Below are 9,775 nucleotides of genomic sequence, written 5' to 3'. Positions count from 1 at the left end.
ATTCGATCTTAGCTGGGTCAGAGTCGGATACTGTCTTATGAAAACTGCATGCCCTAAAAACTTTATTTGTCATCTCAGCAGGTGACATTTTCAAGAGCTTCAGCTTCAGTCCCGCTGTCGCCAGGCGTTGAAAGACCATTTTCAACTTATCCAAGTGTGTTTTAAAGTCTGGACTTAAATACTAAAATGTCGTCCATATAGACGAGACAAATTTTGTTTTTGAGGCGCACCTAATATTAAATCTACAACATCTTTGAAATGTAGCTGGGGCATTGAACTACGCCCATCAGCATTTTGATTATATGGTAGTGTCCCGAGGAAGTACTAAACCCCTGTCTTTTCTTTTGATTCGGGGTTCAAAGGCAACTCCAAAACTCCACTCAATGTAATCCCATAAGAAGAAAAAATATCGTGCTCTTCCCAACAAACTTAACGATTCCTGGATATGGGGCAATGGGTACAGGTCTATCTTAGTAAATTTATTTAATTGTCTATAATCCACCACAAACGGTAAGCCTTGGGGCTTTTTAGCAACTAATAATTCAGGCGCTGAACCATGGGGCGGCTGGACGGTTTCAACTACCCCACTTTTGATCATATTTTTCCACTATCTCTCGTAAATTATTTCCCTTTGGGCATATGGAATTTGATAATGGGGCACGACAGACCGGGGGACTGTTTCCCGTATCTACTCTTGTGCTCCACTACAATCGCAATAGCCTATGTCAAAATCGTCCTTTGGCAAGTACATGTTCGTATTTGTATAATAAATCTAACAAAAGGTCAGCTTATCCTTCCCACCTGCACTAAAATCAAATAAATTCGCAAATTGAGATCTCGTTAACTCCGCTTCGTTTAAATCACGTTGTTTCTATTCCGCTCTGCATTTTCCTTCGTTTCCTTTCCGCTGAGAGAAAGGTTCCTATTTAATTTCTCCTTTTATTTAAATAGGTTGTGTTTTCACGTTCATTATCTAACGGGTACTCTACTCACCCTTCTGTGTTTTGACTAACGTACAAGCAATAAAACAGACCCTCACTGTCGGGGGTGTCGGTTCCACGACCCCTACTTGATTAGTCACCGGGAGTGGACTTTTTCTTTCCACGATGACCTCTGACTGCGGGGTAATGATGTAATTGCCAGCTGACGTCACTTCTCTGGGAGAGTCGCTCTTTCCTGCTCGACGCTATTAACGGTTGATTGTTTTGGCTTCTCCGCTCTCTATCTTTCGCTTGTCATTTCGTGCACATTTGTTTTTCTTTTTGTGTCTGCACCCCTTTTTGTTTATTCTCGTTTTTCGATAATTAACGTTGAATTTAAATTGTTTCTTGTCGATACACGTGTGTTCGTGTCAGCGGCTTCTGACTATTTCCGATAGATTCCCTTAAACTGAGATGATTTGGTGTTTCCTTCATCTCAGTGAAACCTCAAAAGGACACAATATCGCCCGAGGGGAAGCTAAGTGTTGCTTTCTAACCGAAATTGTGACGTCATACAATTCGATGATGTCTTTACAGGAAATTCCATCGTTAGGCTCGGTGATTTCGGGTTTTACCAAATAGCAATCATGATAAAAGACTAATCGTCCGATTCTAAATTTTAATCTAAACTTCCCGATCGTTTCTATAACGTGACCGGTAACGCTAACTAAATCTACCGTTCTCTGTTTCGGCTCGCGGTAATTGTTCTATGTTGGGGAAAAGAGTTCGAGATATTAGGGTAACGGCTGCCCCTGTATCGATTGTCAACTGTACCTCTCTATCCTCGATCTCACAAATCATCGTACAGGGAAGCAAGTTTCTACCTTCGATTCGGTTACTCCCGCTAATAGTGTTTAAATTGGGCCTTCTAGTGGCCATTCTATATCGCGATTTCGTTCTCGAAATTGTACCGAGGTGACTCTATCTAAATTTCGCAATTGTTTATTTTCTGACGAGTTGTGTTCTGGTGCAGGTAATGCTAAATATCTAGAGGGGGTCGCGTTGGATGGCGTTCGTTCAGTATCGAACCCACCTGTACCATCCTGACTGTAATGCGGTGGATAAAAGGAAAAGGGCGCAAAGTTCCCGCTACATCCGGGTTCAAATTGCCCAAATCGTGCCTGATAAAAAGGGTACCTGTCCTGACTGATTGATTGGAAAGGGGTTTGGCACATTTCGCACGAGGACTACCCATTCAAGAGCGTCGCGCTTCGCTCCCTATCTTCCCTGATACGGTGGAGGGACCTTTCCTCCGTGCCATTCGGGTGGTGATGAGACGTACTCACACAGATTCTAATTCGAAGAAAAATTTTGTAGGTATCGTCTTTGTTCCCTCTCCACGGAGGATTTGGGCTTTGTTTGTGATATTGATTATAAAAAGGGTATCGCGCAGGGAATTGTCTTTGCGGGAAGACGGGCTGTGATTGCGGGGAAAATTGTTGCTGTGAACGACGCTGCAAGCTTGGGGGATAGCGCGGCTTTCGCATCCCATTGTTCGCCCTTTCAGCTTCTCTGTTTCGATTTGGTTGCGAAGGGTCATCTCGTCTGGAAGGCGTTTGTTTGCTTTGGCGCTGGCTGTTGATCTAATTTTCTTTCTAATGTTGCTAGTTGCTTCGTTAGTTGCACAATTTTTGTGTCGAGAGCCGAATTTCTCCGCGAATTGGTCTCCTCCGACTCAGCATCGCAATTCTCTTCGGTATTGCCTACGCTGGCGACTAAACTCCGCGTTTTTCCTGTCAGTTGATCTATTGTCTCCTCGCGGATCGCTACTTTTAATGCTTCTGCGAAGGTCGCTGGATCATGCCCCATTACCTGTCTTTTTAATCTATCTGTTAGGCCATGTAAGAATTGGACACGCAGTTTTTCGTCCAATTCTCGCTGTTGACAGCGTTTGATAACTGCTTGTTCTTGTTCGGTTGCACCTGTGTGATCTATGGCCGTTGCGCTGGCGAGAGTCTGCAGGCGAACCGCGAACTCCTGCACCTTTTCATTTCTGTTTTGGGTACACGCGTGGGATTTTTGTACCTTAATAGAGTATGGTTGTTAATCAAATCGCTGGATCATTAGCCTTTGAAAGGTATCAAATTCCGTCACGCATTTCATCTGCAGATCGCGCCATGCGAAGTCTCGGGCCACGCCCGTGAGCTTGCACTTGGCAATACTCAACATTGGCGAGGTGTCCATCCTGCCAAACTCGCGATTTCTCCCAATGTGTCGAAAAAGTCGGAGATATGCCCCATTTCGCCCGAGAACGTCGGGATCAATCCTCCGAACGCGGAAAAAGGAGAGAGAGCCGCTACTGCCACCGTCTCGAGATCGCGTCGGTACACTTGCATCAGCCTCATCGTTCGACTCACTTTCCAGAAAAATCTTTTCGTCGGCTCACTTACTCAAGTTTCGTGGGACCAAAATAAATCCCGAGCTTCTGACACCAGTGTAAGATTCGCCGACTTGAAAGGGGGGGATACAATTAATCTCACGTCAGGATGAGCTTAAGGGAACCCGTGTATGTGGGCGATTGCAAAGGAGGCAAATGATGACAAGTGTTTACATGCGGAAAAACCGTTTATTTGGACGAATACATGCTTACATCAGTTAGATTGTTCCAAATCTCGGCGATCTTCAGAATGTAAGAGTTCGGCAGGTAGATCTATCCAGTCCCGGGTGGACGAGAAGGGCTGTTGGACGATGGCGATGGTGACGGGCGGTGGCTGTCCGTCATTCTGAAAACTCTCTTTCTTGACCTTGAAGTCCCAGTTTGTATACGTTTTTCTCGTGTCCTATCCGCCTTGCAAATTGGTCCTCGTCCCTTTCCTCGCTTCCCGATTGGTCTCCCCTTTGTTTTCAAGCGCAAAATGAAACCATGTCGGGTCGCGGGAAAGGTCCGATTCGATGTGTCTATTTGACACTCTTTGTCGACTATGCTCCAAGATTGTTGAGAGAACCACAACACCTGCACTCATAACTTAATCCGTTGTTTGCAATTGATGTCATTTCGGAATTCTAACGATCACGCGATATTTTTCTATCTCTCCCAATTTTTCCCCTTTTCTGAAATTGTTTTCCTATGTTACATTTTTTTTTTTGAATACTTGTGCCAAACTTATACTTCTTCATGAGTGCGTGTGTCAGAGTTCTACCTTTGGATTAAACATTCACAGGTCGTTTAACACGCGTTGATGGCATCCCGAGATTCGTTGTTTACATTTTTCGTTACGTTGTTTTGATTAAGTTTTTTTTCTCTCTCTCTCTTATATAATTTATCGTTATTTTTTTCACAACAGAATTCTGCATTTTTGCGATATCGGACTTCGTCTGGGTCCTCACACAGAGCTCATATACTCATTGTCATTTTCAGCTGATACCACTTCGACTGTTTTTATCTTTGTAAAAGTTAATTTTTTAAAATAAAAGTACATTGTTTTTTGTGAAGAAAAATAAAAGTATTAAAATATAATATTCAGAATTATTCTTTTAACAGTGGAACAGTCAGACGTGGCACTACCACATAGTTGAAAGAAAAGCATTGGATATTTTTTTTAAATTTTTCCACGCGTTATTTTTGTTTTTATTTAGGGAAAAAAAATTGAAACAGTTTGTGTGGTAAACAAAAAAATTTTTCTTTATTGTCACATATTTTTTTTATATGTGAAGTTTTTCGCGGTAGTTTTTTGCTAAAATCTACTTTTTTAAATTTATATTGAATTCTTTTTTAATTTTTATTCGTTACGATTTTTTCCAAAGTTTCGAATTTATTTTTAATTTTATATAAAAATTATATAAAATTGATTGTAAAATTATATAAAATTGAAGTAATGATAATTTTTCCAACCTGTGAATCAAATTCAAAAAAATATAATTGACAGTTAACGAATTTGATCCACAACAATAAATGACGTAAAGGTTGTTATGTTTAAAATTACGATGCCTGGCAGTCAATCCCTCAGACTGAAATTTGAATGAAAGTCGTCTCGTGTTCTACTTTCTGTAGAAGTAATGTAACCGTTGTAATAAAAAGAAAATTACAGTATATCTTTTATTTAAAATTTTAAATCAGAAAAAACCAAACACCTTATGTTGCTGAGAAAAAATTTAATAAATAACGTTGCAAACGTTTTCAGCCAAACCTGTTGGCCATCATGAGGCTAAACATAGTTCGAATGCAAACAAAATGGAACAAAAATTTAAATACAAATAAAATAACGGATGAAATATACATATAATAAAAAAATAATAATAAATAACAAAGAAAATATAAAAATATGTATAGGTTAAATAAATAAATATTAAACCATTACATAATAATAAATTATATAAAATTCTAATAAATGCAAGATATGCAATGATAACAAAATCAAGGCATTAAATTAAGAGCTCTCAAATCTTTTAATTAAATACTTCCAAGCTGAGGGCAACCCTTCAGCATCCCTGGCATTAATGCAGGTATTATGCAATCTGCTTTTAAATATTTCAATTTTCTCGGCGCTAACGCTAAAGTCGAGAATGTACAGGATTAATAATAATTTTTGCATTTATTAGAATTTCATGTAATTTATTATTATGTAATGGCTTAATATTTATTTATTTAACCTATACATATTTTTATATTTCTTTGTTATTTATTATTATTTTTTATTATATGTATATTTCATCCGTTATTTTATTTGTATTTAAATTTTTCGTTCCATTTTGTTTGCATTCGAATATGTTTAGCCTGATGATAGCCAACAGGTTTGGCTGAAAACGTTTGCAACGTTATTTATTAAATTTTTTCTTCAGCAACATAAGGTGTTTGGTGTTTTTCTGATTTACATATTGCTGAGTGAGTTCATTGTAATATTAAAATTTTAAAATTCGTTGTTCAAATTTACATCGAAATATTAAAGCGGTTTAAAATATAAGCATCTGGTAAATAAACATACTTCACATACAATAGATTTAAATAAATTAAACTTTATGAAACAAGAAAACAATTAAAAAAATGTAAAAATATTTTTATATTTATCTTTAGATTTATTACATATGTTATTGTCATTGACTGATATTTAATTGTAAAAACAATATTCATCATTGGCATGCATCAGAAAAAAGCATAACTTTTCTAAAACACACTTCACTGAGAGAGTCTGCTGCACTCTAAAAAAGTAAACATTCGGCAATCCACTGTGTGATTTATTTTTTGTAACATAGTAAAACGAAATAATTTACAGTAGAACGATACACATGAACAGTAACTATTATAATAAAAAAAAATTGTTAAAGTATAAGTTTTTCTAAAATCCTCCAATTAGTCTCTAACCTAGTTCTATGTTTTATCACTAAATTCGTAGACATATCTAAATAACACGCTTATAAACACTAAAAAACATAGATGTTTTCTAAATTACAACTAGATAATTATATGCACAAATAAATAATTAGTCCAATAATACATACTTTCACTTATATCCAAATATGATATCCAAAGATTGGTTCTCGCTAATTGTCGAAAAAATAAATTATTTTCAACTTTTCGTTTTGAATTTAGAACTAATTCACAGTAAACTTTACATTTTAAAATGTTCATTAAAATAAACGCAAAATGTATCGATACACGTAATATAATTTTATTGCAGTGAACTTCGAATGTTAATGAAAATATACAAACACCAAACTACGAAAACCTGGCACGAACTGATCATATACAATAGACAAAATGAAAATGCTTTTGTTTAATGTCATCATGTGACAAAAAGTTTCTGAATAAATGCTAAAAGTTTTAAACAATTCTTTTACGAAACCTGATAAATTTAATTAATACAAAATAACTGAATCTGTTAAATAAATATTAATAATTTACTATTATAATTATGCAAATTTGATATAAAAAAAATTATTGCACAAAATTTTCTGCAAAACATCAGATCACTTTTATGCCACCTGGCATTGAAGCTCTTCTGCAAAACGAAAATTTTATATTTTTATGAAAATTTTTATATAATTATTTTACTAATCCAGTCAAATTTAAATAATATAAAATGTCTGGATCTGTTCAATATTAGTAATGTATAATTAGAAATATGCAAATTAAATATAAGAGAAATCACTGCCAATTTAATGAATATAGAACGATCATGTGACCGAAAGCAAACACCAAAAAATATAAAAAATTTGTTCCAAATTTTATCTTTCTGTAAAAATAATTGATTATTATTAAACAATAAATATTTAATAATCCTTTTATTTATTTTAAGTTGATATTGTGAAAATTAAGCTATGTTATCTGTGTTTGGGTTTTATTATTTAAAGGTTGTGAGTATTTTACTGTAAAATTCGATTTAGTTTACAAAAACAAAGATAATCTATTAAATATGAACAGCACAATACAATAACTTTTGCGTAAATTGAGTGTAAATGCAGAGATAACGAATTATATGAAAAATGGGACGAATAAGCTGACATTCTTCGAATAGAGCTCATACTCTAATAGTCATTTTTAGCCTGGTTCTTATTTGGAGTGTTTTATGTTGGTAAAAAGTTAATGTTTTAACAAAAAAGTACGTGTTTTTAGTAAAAAAAAAAAGTATCGAAAAATATAACATTCACAGACAAAAATATTCATGTATGTCAATAATAAAATCGTATATTTTTTCGATATTTGAAATAATATCAATAAAGAAAACATTAGATATATGAAACACAGGCCATAAAAATTTTTCTCACAAATAAATTATGAGTTAAAGAGGTTTATTTAGAAAAATTCAATTGGAAAAACTGACGCTAAATATACAGAAGGTATAATATGCTTTTGATGTGAGACTATCTGCGTTTACAAATTAACAGAATTTTTAGTTTTTTATACACATTATAATGCTATAATCTAGGAAGCTATATTTCAATACATAAGACATATTACAGAAATAGTTAAAAAGAAATGTCAGTCATTGTAACTAATGTATTATTGAAAGTTTTATTCATATAGATCAGAATTAAGCAACACGCGGCCCGCGGGCCGCTTGCGGCCCGTTAAACATGTTTATGCGGCCCGCCAAGCATTTCTAAAATTGAATTTATTTTATCGAGTTTCTCCCATCAATATATTGTTATAAAATTAATTATATTAAAATGGTAGTACATACAAAACCGAAACAATTTTTTGTGACGAGTTACTCACTTGTTAGCGACTTGTTCAAACATGCAATACGAACGCGTCGTGTCTGTGTTTGTTTGTGTTCGCTTCTGTCACACAATCAGTCAGACTGGTAAGCTGTTAACTAGCAATTTTAGCAATTCTTGTGTTTCTTGAAAGGCGTTAGTGCAATATTATTAGTCAAAAAAAGTAATATTACAGTTTTTTTATTCAAAATTAAGTTTTCCTACAAATTTTTTTAACTTTCAAATTTTTAATCCATAATAGCATGTCGGAAAAGCAAACAAAAAAACGGAAGGTTGCGGATGAGCACAGGCATTTCCAAGAAAAGTGGAAATTTGATTATTTTTTTCACTTTCGTCAAAGATAAAGCTGTATGCTTAATACGCTCAGAGACTGTGTCGACATTAAAAAAATATAACATAAAAAGGCATTACGATACAAAACATGAACAACAATATAAAAACTCAACAGGACAACTCCGGATAGATAAGTTTAATCAAATGGAGAAAAACTTGGGAAACCAATAGGCTATTTTTAAAAATCAAGCTATTTTATCAAATACTGCAGTAAAGACTAGTTTTGTTGTCAGTCAAATATTAGCAAAAAAAAATGAAACCCTTTGCGGATGGAAAGATGATAAAAGAATGTCTGACTGCTGTTGCAGAAATAACATTTCCTGATAAAATAAATATTATTTCAAACATTAGTTTATCAAGATTCACCATTGCAAGGAGAATTAAAGACTTGTCCGAGAACATAGCAACAACGCTTCGTGAACACATTGCAAAATTCGAATACTGTTCTTTGGCACTTGATGAGAGTTGCGATATTAGCGATACAGCACAACTGGCTATATTTTTACGTGGTATTGACACTAAATTTAATATTACCGAAGAATTGTGTTCACTGATTTCAATGCAAGGGACTACAACCGGCAAATACCAGTACGATAAACTAAAGTTTGTGTTGGAAAATTTTTCAATTTCATTAGAAAAGATTATTGGTATATCGACAGATGGAACACAAGCAATATCAAGCATGGAGGTAGGAGTATCGGGAAGGCTATTTCAAGACATTAAGAAGGTCACAGGAAAAGAAATATTCGTTCAACACTGCATAATTCACCAGGAAAATTTGTGTGCAAAAAGACCGAGTTTGCCAAATGTCACAGTACCAATAATTAAACTGATCAATTTTATAATGTCGCGCGCGTTAAACCACCGTGAAGTTAAAGAATTTTTAAAAGATTTAGAAACTGAATATGGCGACGTGGTTTTTAATACCTAAGTATGTAGGCTTAGTAGAGGTGCAATGCTAAAAAGAGTATACAACTTAAAAAGCGAAATACAATTGTTCTTGGATATGAAGGGATATGCCTTTTCCTCATTTTGGTAATAAAGAATGGAAGTGCGATTTTGGGTTTCTTATCGACATGACTCAGCATCTCAATGATCTTAATGTGGAACTTCAAGGCAAAGGACAGTTTATTCACAATTTGTATGATAAAATTCAGGGCTTTGAGCGCAAATTAAAATTGTGGAAACAGCATCTTTTGCAGAATAATGTGTCTCACTTTCCACATTTAGAAAAAGAAAACGTTACTACTTCTCAAAAATACGCACAATATATAGACATTTTAATCAACGAATTTCAATTACGATTC

Source organism: Centruroides vittatus, unplaced genomic scaffold (assembly GCF_030686945.1).
Source record: "Centruroides vittatus isolate TY-2023 unplaced genomic scaffold, ASM3068694v2 contig_511, whole genome shotgun sequence".
Taxonomy (NCBI): Eukaryota; Metazoa; Arthropoda; class Arachnida; order Scorpiones; family Buthidae; genus Centruroides; species Centruroides vittatus.
The sequence above is the reverse complement of the archived record's forward strand: the minus strand, read 5'-3'. Positions refer to the sequence as shown.